The following is a 22,270-nucleotide window of genomic DNA, read 5'->3' on the forward strand; positions in this document are numbered from 1 at the left end:
AGCTCGGGAGCCACAAGGAGACAGGTCCTCAGTCTGTCAAATGGATCATACAAGGTCTCCAAGTCCGAAAGTAAGTGGTCGCTCACCACGACCAGCAGGGGGGGCCACAAATAACAGTGACACGGAGGCAGACGAGGATAAAGAGAGAGACCTGAAGGCTCCGCCTGCACATCGAGGTCCACTGAAAACCGTCCCCTCCCACCATAAGTCAGTTGACTGGACCTTCACAGGCTATAGAGGCTCCGAAGAGTGGCACAAGAGCTTCTGTGACACACTGGATCTGGCCAGAAGAGATAATGAAGAACTAGCTGAGCAACTTCGGCTAGCGAAGGAAAGAATACAAAGACATAGGGACGCCGAGGAAAGAAGAATATTACAACAATCGACGCCCAATCAAGGGAATCACATTATACAGCCACCCACCCGAAAAATTTCTGGTGAGATCAGCATTGAGAGTGCAAAAGAGGCCCGACTCAGGCAAAGGCAACGATGTGTAGCCAAAGACATAGCGGCTTTAGAACAGAATATAACCAACTGGATGGACTGCCTGGAACCAGTCAGTCGCACTCGATCTGGAAGACAGTATGGAGCCCGCACAGAAGAAGAGGAGGACGAAGACCTCATATGCCCATTGGTGGTTAGAAATGGTCATCATGTGTATACCCCATGGAGCTGGACAGACATGGTGGGGCTGGCCAACAGACTGCCAGACATCACCCAAGGAGCTGGGAGATGGATAACTGCCTTAGAAGAAGGCACTGCAGGGGTAACCTTGTCTTTAGGTGACATAAAAGCCTTGCTAATGCATGTCATGGGAAAACATGACACTGAAGAATTAGCAGGAAAGGTTGGACTAACACAAATGATGGGCACTAATCAACATGATGAAGTCCCCTTTAATCGCTATAGAAACTCCATGTGGGAAGGACTGAGAAGAAAGTACCCTGAGGTCTTGGATCCCTCTAAATTGGATGATGAGGAGTGGACACCTGAAGAGTGCCCAAGAAGTTCCTGCACCGATTCCAGAAAAGATGGGCGGAGGAAACAGGAAATGCATGGAACCATTCTCCAGCAACTGAAATCCTGTTTAAAATAACTGTAAAAAAGGCTCTACCAGATGAGGTTCAGAAAGCCCTAGATGGAGTCGTGGGACTATCAAAAATGAATTGGGCTTTATACTCTGAGCATATTTGTCACCATCTTGAAATCTACAAGAAAGAAAAACAAAAAGAAGAAGATGCAGCAAAATCCCTGACGAAAAAATTGGTGCAGATGCAGTTGGGAGAGCTAACCAAAGTCAAGAAAGAAAAAACAAAGACCCAGGCACCAATGATGACCCCTGTTCCTTCTGAGTCGGCAAGCACAGGCCCTACGGCAAACACTGCTGCCACCATACAGGCACCTGTGGTAACAGCCACACAGAGCCCCCAAGGAGCAGCAGGGAGCACTGCTGCAGGAGAAGTCTCAGCACCAGTGGAGCATCACTATCACTACCATAGCACTGGCACACCCGGAAATGGACCCACCTACAGTCATGGGTGGAGAGGAGAGTCACGGAACTTCAAGGTCAAAGAGGAGGGTGGCGAAGAGGATCTCGCCAACCTTCATTTGGAAGCAGATTCCAAAACTCAGCTCCCAGGAACAGTCAAGCGGGACCGCCTATGGGACCAACACCCCCAATAGGGGATCAACCCTCTAATGAGTGTTGGAGCTGTGGACAACCTGGACATCGAATGAGAAATTGTCCGGCCCGACCTTGGGTTGGACCCTCTGCCTATTGGCAATAGGGAGGCCTAGAGAAGACAGAGGGGGAAACGGTGGCATTGGCTATTTCGATGATACCTAAGGAAGAGCCAACCGTCACTGTTAATATACAAAACAGAGATTTCCCTTTCATGGTGGATACAGGGGCAACATACTCTTGCATAGGGAAAATGGGCGCTCATCTCCCCCTCTCTGGGTCTGTAATTAAGACCATCGGCTTCTCTGGGAAGACTCAAATAATACCGTTTACACGCCCACTTCCTGTAACGATTGCAGGAAAAACAATGAAGCACCCCTGTTATACTCACAAAATACACCTGTGAATTTGCTGGGAAGAGACATTTTATGTAAGCTACAAACCCAGATAGTGTGTACCCATCAAGGACTGCAAATACACTTTCCTGACGAAGCACTCGCCAACATTATGGTGCTTATGGACATGGAAAACAAGGGCCGACCTGTGCAACCCATGGTATACTGGCTGAAGTTACAACCAGAAAATTCAAATCTCCAACTGGAATGGGAAAAATGTAAGCCCTGGGCAGAACAACACTATGAAGCAGTATGTACACCTAGTTTACCTTTACATGTCACCCTGATGTTCGACGCCAAACAAGAACAAACTGACTATGCATGCTGCTGGGATGCATTGATGAATCAACGGCTGTTTCACATAACCACCACAGAAATTTATTTAGGCCCCCAAGGGGCCGCAGCTTCTGTCAAGCTAACTTCAGCTGAACAACAATGGTATCAAGTGCCGAATGCCACACCTCATGTGACCCTTTTAGTCTCAGAAAAGTACGAATCCCATGACCTAGGTCCAATGGTAAAGACAGCCTCAGAAGTTGAAGAATGGCAAAACATGGAAAGTCCACAAGTACATCTGTCAAAAGACCAGCAGTTTATACGAATTAATTTAAAAGTAAATGATGAGGCTATAGCTCAAAAAGTGGAGCTCAATCCTAGACCAGAGGGACAGATGGTGTTATCGGCCCAACAAGAGAAATTGTTAGAGCAAATACCACCAGTGGTGTGGTCCAAAAGCAAAACGGATGTAGGACTAGTAAAAACAGCCTTACCAGTAAAAATAAAAGTAAAACCGGGAGCAAAACTGCCTCACCAAAGGCAGTATCCATTAAAACCTCAGGCTATTGAAGGCATAAAACCAGTAATTAAGGGACTAATGGCAGCTGGAGTTCTAATAAAAACTGCAAGCCCATGCAATACTCCTATCTATCCTATCCCTAAAAACAATACCAAAGAGTATCGGCTGGTACATGATTTGCGTCCTATCAATGCAATAATAGAAATGGATGCACCTATAGTACCTGATCCGCATACCATACTATCAAGCATCCCTGCTGGAGCAAAATGGTACACTGTAATAGATCTGTGTTCAGCCTATTTCAGTGTGCCTGTGCACCCAGACTCACAACATTTGTTTGCATTCACATTTCTGGGACAACAGCTAACGTATACACGGCTACCTCAGGGACTGAACCTGTCCCCAGCCATCTTTAACAAAGTCCTGGCTGAAGATTTACAACACCTTGATATACCCAGTACATTGGTGCAATATATGGATGATCTCCTTATTGCATCAGAGACTCAAGAACAGTGTGAAAAAGATTCATTAATTGTATTGCATGCATTGGCAGATGGAGGTCATAAAGTAAGTAAGGACAAATTGCAGTTCTGCAAACAACAAGTAGAATACTTGGGAAGACAGTTGTGTGGGACCACGCGATGTATAGCCCCAAGCCAAGTGGAGGCTATAGTCAAGGCTCCCAAACCCCAAACAGTGGGACAGATGCTTTCATTCCTTGGGATGGCAGGGTACAGTCGGCCGTGGATTTGTGATTATGCTATAAAAACTGCACCGTTGCGTGCTATGATTAGAGCAGTGGGGCAAACAAGCAATGCAGCTCTCCTCGTCTGGACAGATCAGGCAACGGGAGCTTTTGAGGCCCTAAAAACAGACATGCAATCTGCTCCCGCGTTAGGTAACCCAGATTATGGGAAGCCTTTCCATTTGTATGTTACTGAAAAAGCTGGTTATGCTTGTGCTGTACTAATGCAGGAAACAAATGAAGGAAAACAACCATTGGCCTATTATAGTACAAAGCTTGACAACATTGAAACAGGATTGCCACCATGCTATCAGGGTCTAGCAGCAGCTGCCTTTGCATTTCAAAAAGCATCATCCATAATCATGGGACATGCAGTAACGTTGTACACGTCGCATCAGTTACATGCCCTGCTAACCAGTCAACGTTTTGTCTTAACACAAGCTAGACGCACTGGATATGAAGTTGTGTTGTCCGCTCCAGAAATAACAATACAACGTTGTCACACGGTGAATCCCGCCACCAAATTGACCACACCGTTAGATGGTACTCCACATAACTGTGTGGCAGAGACAGAGAAATTTTTGAGAGCCAGAGAACATTTGTATAATCACGCCATAGATGCAGATCTAACCCTGTTCGTGGATGGCTCATGCTTTCGGGATGCCGCGGGATTGCATGCGGGTATGGGGATTGTTAAACTAAACACGGATGGCGAAACCTTTGAATTACTGGAGTCCCAAGGAATTGATCAGCCTTGTTCAGCCCAACTGGCAGAAATCAAAGCCTTAACTATGGCTTGCCAGATAGCTAAAGATCAACGTGTTAATATCTACACAGACTCAGCCTACGCTTATGGCGTATGTCATGTACATGCAAACATTTGGAAACAAAGGGGATTCCTGAGAGCAGATGGCACCCCTGTCACTCATGGAGAAGCGATTTCCCAACTGTTACAAGCTCTCCAATTACCGTCTGAGGTAGCCATCATTAAATGTGCAGGTCATCAAAAGAATAATAACATTATAGCTCAAGGTAACAACCTAGCAGATGACGCAGCGTGCAAAGGAGCACAAGGAGAACATATGTTTCCCCTGCTAACCATCCAAGATTGTGCCCCACTGGTTTCACTTGACGCACTGATAGTGGCTCAAAGTAGGGCCAGTGGAGAAGAAAAACGAATGTGGGTTAAACGAGGCGCTATTGAGACACGCAGTCAGGGGCCAGCGGACAAGCTGTGGCGCAGTAGTCATGGACATTTTGTGTTACCCACCAATTTATTACGACATGCAATCATTTGGGCCCACGGACCCGATCATTGTTCGCGAGTCCAAATTATGAACAAACTAAAAGCTGTCTGGTGGTCACCATATATGGCAGCAACAGTGGACCGTTTGTTGAATGAGTGTGAGGTATGTGCACAGTACAAGGTCCGGAAATCATTCACAGCCCCTTTAGCCCACATTCCGGTCCCTGATGGGCCATTCAGACATCTTATGATGGATTTCATAGACATGGGAGCTGAAAATCGAGTTAAACGAATGATATGTTTTGGTAGTGATATGCAGATTCAGCCGATGGATTGAGGCAGTAGCCTCTGCAAATCAAGACCATAAAACGGTAGCCAAATTCTTGTGCCGAGATGTCTTTCCAAGATTTGGCATTCCAGATACTATCTCATCTGACAACGGTAGGGCTTTTGTAGCCAAGGTTACACAAGAAACATTCAAACAATTGGGTATCAAACAGAAGTTTGGGTGTGTTTATCACCCTCAATCAAATGGGGCAGTAGAACGGGCTAATGGCATTTTAAAGAACAAACTAGCAAAAATCATAGCAGACAGCAATGGCAAACTAACCTGGCTGGATGCGTTGCCGCTTGCTTTATTGTCAATGCGCTCACAAACTAACCGACTAACCCATTTGACACCATTTGAAGCTCTTACAGGTCGGCCGATGCCTATTCCATACCTGAGAGGACCCTACGAAGGACCATCGCTGGAGCAGCTACAAGACGAATGGCATAATTATCTGAGACAGTTAACCCAAATACACAAAACTATCTTTTTGCAGGTCAAAGGTGCTACAGAAGACAGAGAAGCAGAGATTCCACTTGAAAATCAGAGCATCCAGCCTGGTGATCTGGTTTACGTCAAGGTGTTCAAAAAGAAGTGGGACAGGCCCCGCCGAGAAGGTCCTTTCAAAGTTATTCTTGCCTCACGTACAGCAGTCAAAGTAGACGGTAAGGACACTTGGTTTCATTTAAACCACTGCTGTAGGGTTGGTGGCCCAGCGCCCCTGCGGCCTCGGCAAGCTCATCTTGGCAGAGCCGCCGGGCCAAGGGGGGAAGCAGGAGAAGCCAGAGACCCTACAGCAGCACCGAGGGACGGCCACGCCTCCCTGCAGCCAGAAGAAGCACCGAGGGAAGGCCACGCCTCTCTGCAGCCAGGCGAACACTGGCCAAGGCGCTCACAGAGACTGATTGAACAAAGACGACGCACAGCTTCAGAGAGTAGTGGATCCCTGCCAGATAGAGCAGCGACAGACTCAGATGCAGACTCAGAAACAACTGGAGACGCAGGCCAACAGACAGACAGAAATACAGACCGACAGATAGACAGGCCACAGGAGACATCAGACTCGGACAGCAACTCAGTAGATTTACCGACAGAAGAACCGCAGGAAGTACAACCCAGACAAAGCACAGATACACCACACATCCCTAGTGACAGCTCATCTAGTGACGGCTCACTTAGTAGCACATCTAGTAGCACATCTCAACAGTCATCAGAGCAATGATTAAGGAATTATTCAAGGGATTGACAATACTACTGGTGGTCAGTATGGGAAAAAATAGACATCCAAAACATACAACGGACTGTGCCGTGGCCATGGCCGCAATAGCAGCTAAACAAGGCATTCTAAACACAGGAAAAACATATAATTTGGTATACATTAAATCAAAAGCCTACAAGAACATAGGAATACAGGGAAAGCTGGGGGATTACATATTAGGCGAAGCCATTAGCATCAAATGTGAATAGGAGGGAACACTCAACATAGAGGTAATTTGTGATAAAAGAGGATGCAGGGAAACCAAGCAAGACGTAACTGTTACAGTACATGAAGCCACAAAATGGGTAAAAATCAAACCAAGGAAAAAGAGGACAATTAGAAGCCTAGAAACAAGCAGTCACTTAGGGAGATGGGATCCCAGTATAGACCTAGCCCGCACACAAGGGTTGAAGACCAATTTATTTTACCAATGGTTGAAATTTTCGGCTAGGCAGATCAGTGAAAAGCCTTGCATAGCCTGTCACCGGAAAGGTGTGATACCTCAGGCTAAACCCCTACCTGATATCAACAACTGTTATAGGAGTCCCCAACATAACTCAGACCAAGCAGAATGCTATACACAATGTGTTATGAAAATGGCAGTAGGTGATGAAAAATATGCTGCCGACAGTAAACTTTGTCCAGTGCCCCTGAGTACAGAAGGAACCGTTCCACCTATGATTAAAATAGAGAAAGGGATGATACACCCATTCTGTATAGCTAAAGGCTTAGTAGCACAATACATAAGCGATTGGCAGGTAGGGACGACCCAGCCAAAACACCACATACAGTGTATGCAAAAGCAGCAAGAATACAAACCGGCCAAAACAGCATGGAACATTACCGTCTGTCACACCCTGCCAGCAGCAGGCATACAGTGTGAACAAATAGTACCAGCCACAGGGGGGTCTGTAATTGGACTGAATCTCACCCATGCTTCATGGGTATCTACTCCAAATTTACCTAAGGGAACGGTACCCTTAGCTGACATCTTTTGGATATGCGGACAAAGAAGGAAACTCCTGTCATCGCTGTCCCCTAATTGGAAGGGCCTTTGTGCTCCTGTGATGCTCACAGGAGCTATAACAGTAATTGAAATGCCAAATTCAATACAACCCATGCCACAGAAACTTCGTAAGAAAAGAGGAATAATGACGTTTAAAACAGACTACAACATCACAGTAAGAAACGGGATACCAGAAGGGATACCCCGACAGTTAGAAGCCATAGACAGTAGCAGAGTTAAAGCAGATGAAGATGCGGATAAATGGGGATGGGCATTGGCTCTGTTCGGGGTTACTCCAAAAATCCGTTCTAGGTTCCAGGAGGTGCAGTGGATTAATTACTTGTGGTATAATCAACAAAGATACCTGAACTGGACATTGGCAGCAGTAGGAGCCTTAACCGAACAACTGCACGCCACCTCGCTAATGACAATGCAAAATAGATTAGCTATTGAGATGATGATGGCTGATGAACAAGGAGTTTGTATTATGATCAAAGCCACCGAATGTTGCACAGCTATTCCCATGCGTACAGGGGAAGACGGAAATTTGACAGAGCTCTTAATCACACTTGAGGAGATGCAACAGGAACTGTTAAGTAACTCCATAGGAGGGAGAAATGAAACTGACGATTCTGGATACATTGTAGGGAATGGAATGAATATTGGCCCACTGTTTTCACTGTTTGGGACTCTAAGGAGAGGGTGGATATCATGGAAAGACTGGTTATACCAGATAGGTGTAATCTTGGCACTAACAGGGGTGGCGGTCTTGCTGGTAATATGTTGTGGTATTCCCTTGATAAAATTTCTGGTCAATAAATTGCTTTCATCCACAGTAGGACAGCTCCCACTGTTAGCCATCCGAGCCCTAGAAGAAAGCACAAATGAAACAGACAGAGAACCAGAATATATGGAAATGGATGAAATACCAATTATCCTCCCCGACAGCCCCCAGCTCCCTAATATTGTGGCGTACACCCCAGATAGGGAGGACTGGGATGGACTGTGCTTGGTGATATTGTAGACGAGGAAGAAGACATGTACGCACATTTACATTCACACTCATGCACCCACAAAAATGAGGGATAGGATAGACAATATCTGAAAGAATGACATGGAGCTGTAATAATGAACGTATATGTATATTACTAGGACACAGGAGTATGGCTGAGAGACCAGACTCCCCTGATCAGGGACCTATGCCTGATCTGCCTCTATCAAGTCTGATTGGACTCTCAGAACTGTTTGGAGAAGAGGATATACAGGAGGGATGGTCGAGACATGATTGGTCGCCACAGCCGCCGTCCATCCAGCAGCTAAACCAGTTGGCAACAGAAGGATCTTCATCGTTCCAGCACCTGGCGATGACGGCTTCACAGAATCTGCCTGCAGCAAGAGTCGGCCCGAGGACTCCACCATCACCTGAAGGACCCTTTGGACTCAGGAACACACCCCTTCCGCAGATGCCATGGAGACAGTCACATGTGCCAGTGGCAACGATACCCTCCAGGGGAGGCAGCCAAGGTCGGCCATATGCAGCAACTGCCCGAGTGCATCCTAGACCCAATTCACTGCTAGGCCCTGTCCCCAGCTTTCCACCCCCAAGGCAGGAGAGATATTCTGATCAGCCCAGTACCTCTGGAGGAGGATCAGCAGGGGTGGACCTTAGTCGAACTCACCCACCAGGACAGAGGGGAGCTTTGTACAGGCTGCTAAATGCCCAGAGTGTCCCACCCACTTGCCTGTGCGACATCAACAATACTCCCCCCACACACGAAATGCCTTCCCCCTTGTACTTCCTGTCCCCTGGACTGCACAACCTTAATCTGGTCATGGTTACCCCACAGGACATGGCAATCTTGGTTCGAGAGCTTCGTCTTCCACAAGAGTCTGTTCCAAAAACCTTGGAGCAGCTCCTGCCCCTCACAAATCACATTCCCCATGAGCTATTTGAGGAAATCATGCCACAACTAAGTCAGACAGCTGCATACCTGTTCAGGATACACCGTGACAATGCCAACATCTCTTGTGCTCAGGAGGGCCTCCATACTCAACTGTGTGGTCTTCAGTCTAGTATGGACATGCTAGCCTGCATGATGGAGCATATGGAAAGGGAACAGCTAGGGCTGGCCACCACCACCCTGAATGTGGGCAAGAATTCTCTGGGGGCCCTGTACAACCTGGCCAAGCAGCACAAGGAGCTGGAAAGATCCATCAGAGAACTGCACGACTGTCTGAAAGCCAGAATTCCTGATCCTTCCCCCACTACCCCTGAAAGGCCAACCTCCCCATGTTCCCCAACTTCTCCCAAAACTTCAGATGCTGAGTAAATGCTGAGGAGCGCAGACTGACGTAATGGCACTGAACACGGACTATGATCTTGGTTCTTGAGTTTGAATTGCGGACTGGTTTCAGAAATCTGAGTGTAAATAAAACAAAGAAGGATATATGTTAGTAACGAAGGTTGGGTAAATGTCTGTCCTTACCATCATCTGCGTAACACAGATAAAGCTAAATGCATACACATAGATATCACATTGCAAAGTTATAAAAAGGGGACCCTTACACGGCATGTTTGTAGATTTAGTAGTAAAGATGCACCATAGGGACCCCTTTTTTCTTAAATTATAGCATGCCTCAAGAGACATGCATCGCCTAAATTTGGCGTCTAGCCAAAAAGGGCATTAGAAAACAAGCTGAAAAAGAAGAAAAACAAAGTGGAGAATGTTGAGAAATGGCCTATAATGAAAACCATTATATGATTGACTAAGGCAAATGACTTAAGGACGGACATGAAGGGAAACCATTTATTGTGTTTTATCATTTAACTAGATATAGCTGCGCAACCTTAGAATAGTTTCTTGATTGGTTGACTAAATAGTGGTAACGTAGGGGTTATTTGATGCATTTAAATAATAAATGTGTGACGCTTTAACAAAATAATATGTAGAACCAAGTATAATGGGTTGGAGCCTCTGGTTGAGTGAGTCAATAGATGCCAGAAGATGATTGGTTGCACTGATGTCAATGTGAAGCCTTTACTTTGCCATGATTAAGAGGTTGATGTAACTTGTTTTATGTGGCCATTTTAAGTGCCTTAAATTACACCAAACTCAATGTTTGAATGTCACCTTGTGTTGATATAATCCGGCTAATTGCTCACCTTGTGCCTTAGTATGTAGGTTCACCTGCACTGCAATATATTTACCGTGTGAAGTATCACTGATATTCATATCCGCACCAGAGTTATCAGTAAGTCGAGTGATGTGTTTTTCTTTTTTATTGCAATGCACAAATGAGGATGTCTTGTCAGTAAACACCCAAGAGTATAGTTGATGTAATGGGACTCTTTCGAGTCCCAGAGGAGGGACTGTAGAAGAATTTTTAGGTCCATATTTGAACTGTGATGAACTATCAAGTGTCCTGATCCGAACTGTATGTCCTCTGGTTGAACTAGCAGGTGTTCAACCCAAAAAAGGGCTCTATTAGTCATTTAGTCTGTCAGGGGCTTTCCAAGGCCTTTTAGGTGCTTTCCCACAGGCCGCGTGCAGGGGCCTCAGGCCAGCTGCACGTGTGGCTGAGGCCACGTGCGGAGGGGGCCTCAGGCCAGCTGCACCTGTGGCTGAAGGTCTTTTAAAAAAATCAGTTGTAAATCCTTCATGTTTTAATGGGAGCGTTTGTCACATTGAAATAATGGCCTAACACCTGCTTAGGGTTCACTAGAGGACGCTTCCAATAGAAACCATGTCTGGGAATGAAATAAATAAAAAAGTCGAAGGAGGAGCGATGCCCGCGGGTCTCCAATAAATAGACGAGCGCGGTTGTCATATTCAGTCTCTCTAGAGGACTCAGTTTGTCTAAGCTTTGTGTCGAAGGCTTAAATAAACTTAAAAACTCTGTGCATTTTATCTTGCTTAAGGCTGAATTATTCTAAAGTGTTGTGTCATTTTCTAGCATATCACTTGCAATTAGTTTGTGTTATCTAAAAGACGACATCCTGAGAAGACTAAAGACGAGCCGCGACAGATCCCTCAGAGGAAAAGAGTGCCGTCCTGCACTCACTCAGCCTCCACAGGAAGAGGGACCGGTACTCCTGCAAACACTCACAATATACAGCTTATAAGTAAACACAAATGGCTGAGGATATTACCTCCATTGAAGTACGATATCTCGGCGATGAGGTGGAGATGACGTCTGGGTTTTATGGAGTGGGATGATGAAGAATGAGTGACAGCTGTCAGGACATAATGAGTAACAGCTGTCACTCCCGGCTGTGTCCGTGGCGGCAGCGCCCTCTCGTGCCTGAAGCCCGCACTTCAGGCAGGGCGCCCTCTGGTGGTGGGCCAGCAGTACCTCCTCTTATGGCGGACCACACAACAGTAACACAGTGGTAAACATACCACTGTCCCATCTTTTTTGAAACGTGTTGCAGGCATCCATTTCAAAATGAGCAAATATTTGCACAAAAACAATAAAGTTATCAGTTTGAACATTAAATATCTTGTCTTTGTGGTGTATTCAGTTGAATATAGGTTGAAGAGGATTTGCAATTAAACTTGCCGTCTATAACAAGAAGGTGTACTTTGTATGGTTTTGTTCTTATTACCTTGGACAGAGTCATTATAGTGTTTTCCCAGTTGGTCCCCCAGCGTATGGAGCCAGCCAATTGAACCATTCCTCTCTCCATTCCCGATGGCGTACCTGTTAAAATAATGATAGTTACAGTTCATGTATATGCAAATATTGACTGAAACGGAGAGGGATTCATATTAACAAGCAAAAAAAAAAAATTTTTTTTTAAAGGGCAGAGTAGCCCCATGTGTGAAACAGCAAAGTGAAATATAGGAGGGTGCAGTCAGGAACTGCTGACCTTTCAGCCAGTCCTATTATGAAAAGGCACCACCACATGGAGAGAGACTTTTCAGGAAATAATATTTCAAGAATGATGCAAAATGGTAAAACATGCACAACTACCACCCAAGGCAGGTGGCAAAATTTCCATAGTTGATTTTATGTATGGGAAGATGCTGAATTAATCCTACAAATGTTTCCAGTTTTATTTTGCAGGACGTTGATCTGCAGAATATGCATTACACATTGTTGACTCTGCTCTCCAGTACAAGGATACATAACTGTTGTGTTGCTGTTGTTTGATATGCTGCTTACTGCTGGTACTATATATGACTACAGCAATGCCCTCTTTTTAATCTGACATAATTTTGTTGTGATATCATATCAGATTTAATATGCATTTACAGAATAAAAACAAAACTTATTTGCAATTAAACTGTGAAAGGAGGCAATAACAAACAGTGTTGGCTGGCAGAGTGCTGAGTAAATTCAAACTGTCTGACATGTGCTGGACTGTGTCAGGTTGTACTTTGGCAGTTTGATGTTGTATGTACATGATTTAATTAAGGTACGTAAATACAAAAGTGCAGAATCAACACATACCCTGAGTACAGACAGCAACTGAGAAGCTGAACAAGGAATCAGAGTGTCTGGGTTTTTGATTCTCCTGGATCGAGACCAAGATCAAGGCTGTCAATCACTTTCCAGACTCTGAAGTCGGGCTGATATGATACACTAGCAATCTCCACAATGCAATACATATCACAATATATAATAACATCACTGTTCACACTAATTATGCAGAAAGTAATCTGTGGTGAATGCTTTAACGTTAAAGAAGCAATTTATTCCTAATTATAAATTGTAATCTCTGATGTTTTCTGTTTCCTGTTTGAATATTTTCTAAATCACTTATGATTGTTCTGCAAGAGGTCATTACTTCTTCTGTGCAGACTTCTCATGGTATCACAAAACTAATAAAAAAAAACTGCACACACACACACACACACACACACACACACACACACACACACACACACACACACACACACACACACACACACACACACACACACACACACACACACACACACACACACAAAAAAAAAAAAACATGATTCCATACAAGCTTCATGATATGGTTATCACAATTCAGGTTGCATCATTACACCCCAAACCAGGAGTGTATCTGTATGCAGCCAAAGTGTTGAACTTGTGGAGACATTCACTTATCTCAGCAGGGATATTCATGTCTCTAGGTCCTCAGCCTCTGATTTTTTTGTGTTGCCTGGGAAGAACTGTAAGACTCAAGAGGTATCTTTGCAGGAGAAAGGTCCAAGTTTTGAGTGTCCTGGTGCTTCCTGTCTTACTGTGTGGTTATGAGTCTTGGACAATAATCAGTTGCCTAAGGTGACGACTGGACATCTTTGAATATTTGAATATTCCAGAAGGACTCAGAGTAGCGTCATTGCTCCTTTGCATTGAAAGGAGCCAGCTGAGGGGGTTCAGGCATCTGGTGAGGATGTCATCTCCCAAGTGAGGTCTTCTGGTTACATCCAACTGGGAGGAGGTCCCGTGGAAGACCTTATGACTATTAGTTTCATTTTTATGTAATTATAAAATGATAAATGTAATATATTGCAAGACTAAATTATATTTCGACAGCCTGTCCTCCAGTCATATATTTTCAGTTACTCTCATTTGTAATAACAGAATTCCTAGTTTTGGATGTGCTCAGGAGCAGGTTATTTTCTCTACATCACAACATCAGTTGTTCCATGTCCTCATGGTAGGCGGACTCATCTCCTCCAGTGATACAGCCTATCGCTGTGGTGTCATCCGCATACTTAATGAAGGTTTTGCTGGTGTGGATAGGGGTGCAGGGGAGGTGTAGAGGGTGAAGAGCAGTGGGCTCAGCACACAGCCCTGGGGGAACTGGTGCTGAATGTGAGAGCTGTGGATATGTGAGGGAAAATCCTGTCTCTCTGTGGGCGATCTGACAGAAAATCCTTAATCCAAAGACATGTGGAATGAGGTAGACCAAAGTTCAGCAGTTTCCTCACGAGGACATGGGGGAGGATAGTGTTAAATGCTGACTACAATCTGCGAAGAGAAGACAGGCATAGTTACCCTGTTGCTCCAGGTGGGTCAGCGTGGTGTGGAGGGCAGCAGTCACGGCATCCTCTGTTGACCTGTTGGCCTTGTAAACAAATTGGTATTGTCTGAAGTGGAGGTTATGAATGACTTAATGTGCCTTCTAACCAGTTTTTCAAAACACTTCCTCACTACCGGTGTGAGTGCAACAAGCCAGTAGTCATTGAAGCTGGTTATGGGGAATTTCTTGGTATGGTAACTATGGTGGAGGTCTTCAGGCATGACAGGACAGCAGACCAGGTATCATTATCATTGGGGGAACCTGTGTGGAAAGGGTCAGGGACTTCCATTTCCTGGGAGTCCACATAGAGGATAAACTGACCTGGGACAGGAACACCACACACTTAGTAAAGAAGATACAGCAAAGACTCCACTTTCTGAGAATCCTCAGGAAAATATCCTTGTGTTTTTTTTTACTGTTCTACCATAGAGAGCATCCTCACATACTGCCTCTGTATGTGGTTTGCCAGCTACATGGGAGCAAATAGGAAAGAGCTCCAAAGGGTTACCAAAATGGCAGAGAAGATCATTGGGTGCCATCTACCCACACTGGGGGACCTTCATGGCTTGTACTGTCTCAGGGGAGCCAACACCATCCTAAAGACTCATCCCACCCTGACTACTCTGTTTGAGCTGCTGCCATCAGGCAGACAGTACAAGGCCATTAAAGCAAGTACAGATAGATTGAAAAACAGTTTCTATCCAACTGCTGTTAGAACTTTGAATGCCACTGGAACCAAATAGACATGTCACATGCCACACTTGAAATGAGTGCAATATTTGTTAATGTGCAATCATATCCACTGCCACTGAAGTATCCACAGTTTTGTACATACAGTTTTTGTACAGATCATCCTTTTGCTACTACATACTCATATTTGTTTCTTTTTTTATTATTTGTGTTTTGAACACACCTTTTCCATTCTGTTAAATTTTATGTTTATTTTCTGTCTTTCCCAGACCTTTTAAGTTTTAAGTCTGTGTGTGGTTTACCGTTTGTTGTACTTGTTACAATGACAATAAGTATCTGTATCTGTAATTCCAGTCACAGAGATGCTGACTGACACCAGGCTAACTTAGTGTCAACTGTGGTTGATCTCCAAATTAAGTATGTTTCACAAAAACTCTTCTATTAACACATTAAAATATCTACATATTAAATAGCTACAACATTTCACAGACAGGCTCATCCTACCCAAATATTTCTGCTACGTTTTGGTGTAAACAGAGAGCATGTTGCTTTGTTTACATTGTGGAATTTCACTGAATTACTGATGGTTCTTCAGGTTGAACAAAGCTGAAGAAGGCTATTTGCTACATGTGTGGATTAGTACCCTGCAAGTTTTTTTGTTTTTTAAATTTCCTTTTAAATTATGAAATAGCCATTACAATAAAGGTCTTTGAATATTGCTGCTAAAAGAAAGTACCTTGTTTTTTTCTCTTAAAAAAGAGGTGGGAAACCTTGATAAAACATGAGAAAATTTGTGTGTATTTACTTTACATTTGTCTTAGAGTACAACAATGTGAACTGATCCCCAAGTATCGTTGGTTCAGACATATAAAAAAAAAAATAACTGTCTTACACCTTCTCATGTACATCTGATCTGATTCATTCATGTGGTTGTGTACCAGATGCAGGCCAGCCAGTGAGCGATGAGTGCGAAGGTGCACATAAGGAGAAGAGGACAGCGGCACCATACTCAGAATAGCGATCCAACTTCCTGGCTACACGGACAAGCCGCAGAAGACGAGCTGTTTTCAGCAGACCAATCAGTGTGGTGGTCTGATGGGGGGAGAAGAGAGAAAATGTTAAGAATGGCACAAGAAGTAAAGCCCTAGCTTTCCTATATACTGTCATTTTGAACATGCAGACACACACAGACACACACGGATGAACGGACGACCTTGTCTTGTGATTCACTGTTATGAAGATGGTAAATCCTGACCCTGTTATTCCTGTGGGTTCTATTCTGTCTCCACTTCAACTGGCCACGCCCACACAACAGATAAATAAAATAACAGAGGGGTATTCCAGCAAACATGAATAAGCCAATCCCTGCTTATTTTGACAAGTCGCAACATTCTAAGCAAGGGTTCCATTCCAGCAATCTCGCTAACGTCAAGTTTCGCTGAGTTATCATAGTAACTTATACTGCTGAACTAGTCCGGTTACTACCAGGCTATTGTCAGGCCATACCTGTCAACTCTGGGAAATATCAGAGAGGGAGATATGTTGCGCCATAAACTTAATCATGAAGGTGCAACCCACCCTTGAGCCCTGTAGGGTGCCGTGCATTTTTTTTCTTTCTTTCTTAATTAATCCCTAATTAATTAACTTATTTATTGCACAGTATGTAAATAGTAAAAGAAAGAAAGAAGAATAAAGTCCAGTAGAGCTAAGTGCCACTCTTTGTAGCTTTGAGTTCATCTTTTATAGGTTTGAACTCACTGGCCTTGTAAACTGAGTTGAGTTTGAATCAAAATCAGAATTGAATTTATTGCCAAGTAATTTTGCACATACAAGGAATTTGATCTGGGGTTATTGGAAAGAAAGAAAAACAATTCTATAAGCAAAAGAGTCAAATAGACAAAACCCATCTTCACTGTTAAATAAATAAAATGGAATGGAATGGAATACCAATGTACACGCTGAAACGTGAACAATTACTGGCACCCACTTTTATTTGGACCAATGTAATGTAATTTAGACATCAAAAACACCTACAGACATAATTTTAACAAGATCTAAGAACACTTCAACATGTTCACCACAGCAGTAGCATAAAGCATTGCAATCTTCAGAATAAGGACACATTATTTATCAGTACATGTTTCACAGATTGCATTGCATTGGTATGTAATCATACGCATTAGTCAATGTCAGCCTTTCTCTCTGGTTATTTATTCTTTTGTTACCTCCTTCCTTAACTTCCTCATAGGTTCCTTCTAAGTGCTGTTCTGAGGCATGTGCACATGCTGCTCGCTGTTTACATTTTGCCCTGTGAATCCAGTTGATGTCACATGTCAATGTCAATTTTATTTATATAGCACATTTACAACAACAGCAGCTGCCCAAAGTGCTTCACAGTAAAAACAATATCAAAAACCATACCACAAAAAACAGAGCATTAAAATTCCAAAATATACAAAAACACATAAGACCAGACACACACAGCTTAAATTGTATTAACAGCCAAAGCATAAAAATGAGTCTTAAGAACAGATTTAAAAGACTCTAGAGATGGAGCAGCTCTGATGTGCAAAGGCAAACTGTTCCAAAGTTTAGGCGCAGCCACCGAAAAAGCCCGATCACCTCGAGTTTTAATCAAGATCTGGGCACATTTAATAAAAGCTGGCTTTCTGACCTCACTGATCTGACCGGAACATAAGGAGTCAAAAGGTCAGAGAGGTATCTGTGATCTGTGGTCGACCTCATGAGCTGCCTGTGAATGGCATGCACACGCAATTAGTCTGACTTGCTGAACTTGTCTTGACTTAGTTTGATTGCGTGAATGTGGCTCGGCCTTGATGGAACTGCTTTAGCTTCATCTCATTTGTTAGGCTTATTCAAGTCAGGTGTTTCACATTAAGCGCTACTTTTCTGAGCTTGCTTCATGGAACGGGCCCTAGGCCAATTACAGTGCTCTTAGAAAGCCAAGTAGGAGTTGGTGTGTGGTGTGTGTGTGTGTGTGTGTGTGCGTGCTGTTGTGTAATCATGTCCTCGGAGTAAATAATAGCTGCCAACTAAGGAAAAACCTACACTTTCATGGCGCTGTGGATTTTTCAAGCTAACAAGCAAACCCTGGCAAAGGTCTCACCAGGGGCTTCATTTATAATTGATGTGTATGCACAAGATTGAGACTTGAAACATTTTTAACCACTTATCACATAAAACTTTAGATTTCTGACAAACAAACAAACAAAAAAAAAAACCAATACAACAACAAAAACCCTTGAGGAGTAAAAGTACACCTGTATGTAAACTTGGTCCTGTGCATGTGACTATATAAGATGTTAGAAGTTGCCAATGCTAACAGAAAAACTGTGAAAGAAGCATTTTTGTAAGGTCCTTTTCACACTGTAATTTAATATCAAATCATCATTTAAAACTGAATATCATCAGTTAAGTTGAGAAGAATTAATTTGAGTTATTAGCAGGTGAACACAAACCAGATTTGGTGTTTTGGTGCGTGCTGTGAAAGCTAATTGTGAAAACCATGTGCTTATTACAATACTCATCTTTTTTTGGATGGAGTACACATTATGCATTCATTTTAATATGATATAACTGTCCAGAAAATATGGTGTTAAAAGCTGAAATTGTGTTATGTAACCCACAGACGAAGCTCTGTTTCTTTGTGGTTCTGTGCTGATGGACAGCTGCACCTGTGACAATCTCACCTCAGACAGATCAAATTGGGGCACATCTCTCTGTGTATATGCAGAGTGCACGCACATCATGAACCTGCCTATGTCAATATTACACCGTATCGACAGCATAAAATCTGCACCCACTTTAGGCCAGGTTTTTGGTGGTCTATGGCACAGTCAATTCCTGTTGCCTCACAATAACAAAGCCCCAACAAAGCATCAAACTGCACCTTATATTAAGATCAGCCCGTCTACAGGCATAAATATGAGTGCTTGGTGAGAAAATGACAAACATGTCACTTGTAAACCATCAGTCACACACTGTGTTCCACTTCATGCCAGGTGGTACATGGGACCCTGTATGTTTGTGGTCATTAAGTAAGTATCCTTGGTATCTCACAATTCTCAGACTGTGCATACAGAAATTCTCCTGCTACAAGCAAAGTTTACAATAGAACATTCTGTGGCATATGTCAAGGAAGTCCATATCAGGAGTCCTGCTTAATCTGTGATGGGCAGCACAATGGGCAGCACATTTGAATAATCACGGGAAAGCCAGAGTGATGGTACCCCCAGAGTGCCCAGTGACCAGCTCAAATTTCTCAAAATCCACTTGGTGAATCTACTGTCAAATTAGCTACAATCCATCACGAGTGACAAAGGCAAAGCGACGAGCTGTCATTCATTTTCAATCACAGTGAGTGTTTGCCAGCAACAAGAGACAATGGTCTCTATGCTGCACAGCTAGGAGTGGCCAAAATAGATGAGAAGTCTATTTTATGTAAATGCTGAGCAATGCGACATGGCAACTGCCAATCTCAGTGAAGTCAGCATGACGTCAGCTGATTGCTCGCAGACAAAATAATCCAAGATGACAGATTACACTTACACCTGTATTTCTGTAAATCTAATATGTCTAGCATTTTTTTCATATATTTTGAAAACCTAGAGAGAAATAAACACTTCTAAAATGAAAAACATCGTTTTTGTAACCAGATAAGACATCCGGAGTGATTTACAAGAAATCTTACGGAGATGTTACCATGCTAATTAGCAACACAGGAATGTCACTGTGAAAGACGTTCGACTGAAACAATCAAGCACTCAAGGACGGAGGAAGAACTCATAGTTACAGTGTGGGGTTTCTCCGACATTTATGATCTATCGTTAAACATTGTGCAGAGCAACACAAACAAACCATAAGCTGGCCACGCCATGAGAATACCCATCAAATGACAAACACTAATTGTGTCTCACCTTAATTAGTAGCTAATTTGACCACATAGTCAGATATGTATAAGTCTGATGTGCAAAAGGTAAACTACATGCAAGAAAATAGTTTTAAAAATCTGGGCCCGTATGCAGAAAGCAACTCAAAGCCCTCTCAAAGAGCTCTTAACTTAGCCTAAAATTTCCTGGCAAGGAATCTTAGCCTAAGAGTGAGCCAGCAGGTGTAAGAGAGCAAGTCTGAGCAAGAAGGGGACAGAAACTCCTATCTTTGTGAAGAGGCAGGGTTGACCCCGTTGTCCTCTAAGAGCTGTGATAGGTTGTCACGGAAAGGGGAGGACAAAAAACAAAAGAAAACAAAACAAAAAACAAATGTGCTCCGCCCTCATAGCATGAATGGACAGTAAAATTAACCAATCATATAGCCTGAACTGCATTAAGACGTGTAATCGTGAGGATAACTTAATTATGTTATGATGATAATATGATATAATAAACTCAGCAAAATTAAATGAACTGCTACACAGCTTGGAAATGTTTGAACAAACATCATTCACATGCCGAATATCAACATGTTACAAGTGTGCATTTGTGCGTGCATGCATGAGTTTATTTAGAAATTAACTTTAAGTACATAATATAATTATAAATATGTTAAAAATACATGCATGACACAAGAAAGTAAAAAAAAATATTTCCATTGTGGTCCACTTAAGAATCAAATGACAAAACAGAAGTACTTATAAAGAAAATTAAAATTCTGATGATGATAATAAAGATAATGATAATATTAACTGTGTGTATATGATAACAAAAACCTAAACAATAATACATTAAGACAGTAAATTAACATAAAATAATTATGTAGATCAAGCTGACTCGCTGTCATCCTACATATGGAGAATGTCTCTCCTTCCTCTGTCTTTTTTGCTGTCTTCTCTGTTTAAGACACTCTTAGGCTTCTTAAAAGTCCTCCTCCCTACTCTTACGAGTTTGGCACCTTAGGAGCTCTCTTAAGGCCTTAGGTGCTTTGCAGACAACTTTGATATTACCAAGGGAAAATTCTAATAAATGTCTAAGAATTCAAGGAATTCTAAGATTTTTCTTACACCCCCGTCACACATAGCCGGAATGATGCAGAGTGGCATTGGACTTATGAACTGGCGCACATCCAAAAGGTGTTGAATTTCAGTTCCAAAAAATTCTGACAGCCATCTGCGGAAGTCGACACAGTTGGTCAAAATTGGCCAGTCTGGGCTGTAATTAAGACCATCGGCTTCTCTGGGAAGACTCAAATAATACCGTTTACACGCCCACTTCCTGTAACGATTGCAGGAAAAACAATGAAGCACCCCTGATACTCACAAATACACCTGTGAATTTGCTGGGAAGAGACATTTTATGTAAGCTACAAACCCAGATAGTGTGTACCCATCAAGGACTGCAATACACTTTCCTGACGAAGCACTCGCCAACATTATGGTGCTTATGGACATGGAAAACAAGGGCCGACCTGTGCAACCCATGGTATACTGGCTGAAGTTACAACCAGAAAATTCAAATCTCCAACTGGAATGGGAAAAATGTAAGCCCTGGGCAGAACAACACTATGAAGCAGTATGTACCTAGTTTACCTTTACATGTCACCCTGATGTTCGACGCCAACAAGAAAAAACTGACTATGCATGCTGCTGGGATGCATTGATGAATCAACGGCTGTTTCACATAACCACCACCGAAATTTATTTAGGCCCCCAAGGGGCCGCAGCTTCTGTCAAGCTAACTTCAGCTGAACAACAATGGTATCAAGTGCCGAATGCCACACCTCATGGACCCTTTAGTCTCAGAAAAGTACGAATCCCATGACCTAGGTCCAATGGTAAAGACAGCCTCAGAAGTTGAAGAATGGCAAAACATGGAAAGTCCACAAGTACATCTGTCAAAAGACCAGCAGTTTATACGAATTATTTAAAAGTAAATGATGAGGCTATAGCTCAAAAAGTGGAGCTCAATCCTAGACCAGAGGGACAGATGGTGTTATCGGCCCAACAAGAGAAATTGTTAGAGCAAATACCACCAGTGGTGTGGTCCAAAAGCAAAACGGATGTAGGACTAGTAAAAACAGCCTTACCAGTAAAAAAAAAGTAAACCGGAGCAAAACTGCCTCACCAAAGGCAGTATCCATTAAAACCTCAGGCTATTGAAGGCATAA

The 22,270-nt window shown here is 43.2% G+C and overlaps 1 protein-coding gene and 1 long non-coding RNA gene across 2 annotated transcripts in view; both read right to left on the bottom strand.

Annotated features, from left to right (window-relative positions):
* kcnh2b (potassium voltage-gated channel, subfamily H (eag-related), member 2b) overlaps positions 1-22,270 on the bottom strand; it is a 1,340,040-nt gene that overhangs the window by 83,670 nt on the left and 1,234,100 nt on the right. The gene's annotated exons all lie outside the window — the stretch shown is intronic.
* LOC117512216 lies at positions 3,799-21,309 on the bottom strand. The gene is made up of 3 exons (XR_004561251.1): positions 21,170-21,309; positions 14,908-14,910; positions 3,799-3,809 (listed from the first exon to the last, which is right to left on the bottom strand). It is a non-coding gene; the product is annotated as an uncharacterized LOC117512216 (long non-coding RNA).

Source organism: Thalassophryne amazonica, chromosome 1, assembly GCF_902500255.1.
Source record: "Thalassophryne amazonica chromosome 1, fThaAma1.1, whole genome shotgun sequence".
In the NCBI taxonomy this organism is placed as follows: domain Eukaryota; kingdom Metazoa; phylum Chordata; class Actinopteri; order Batrachoidiformes; family Batrachoididae; genus Thalassophryne; species Thalassophryne amazonica.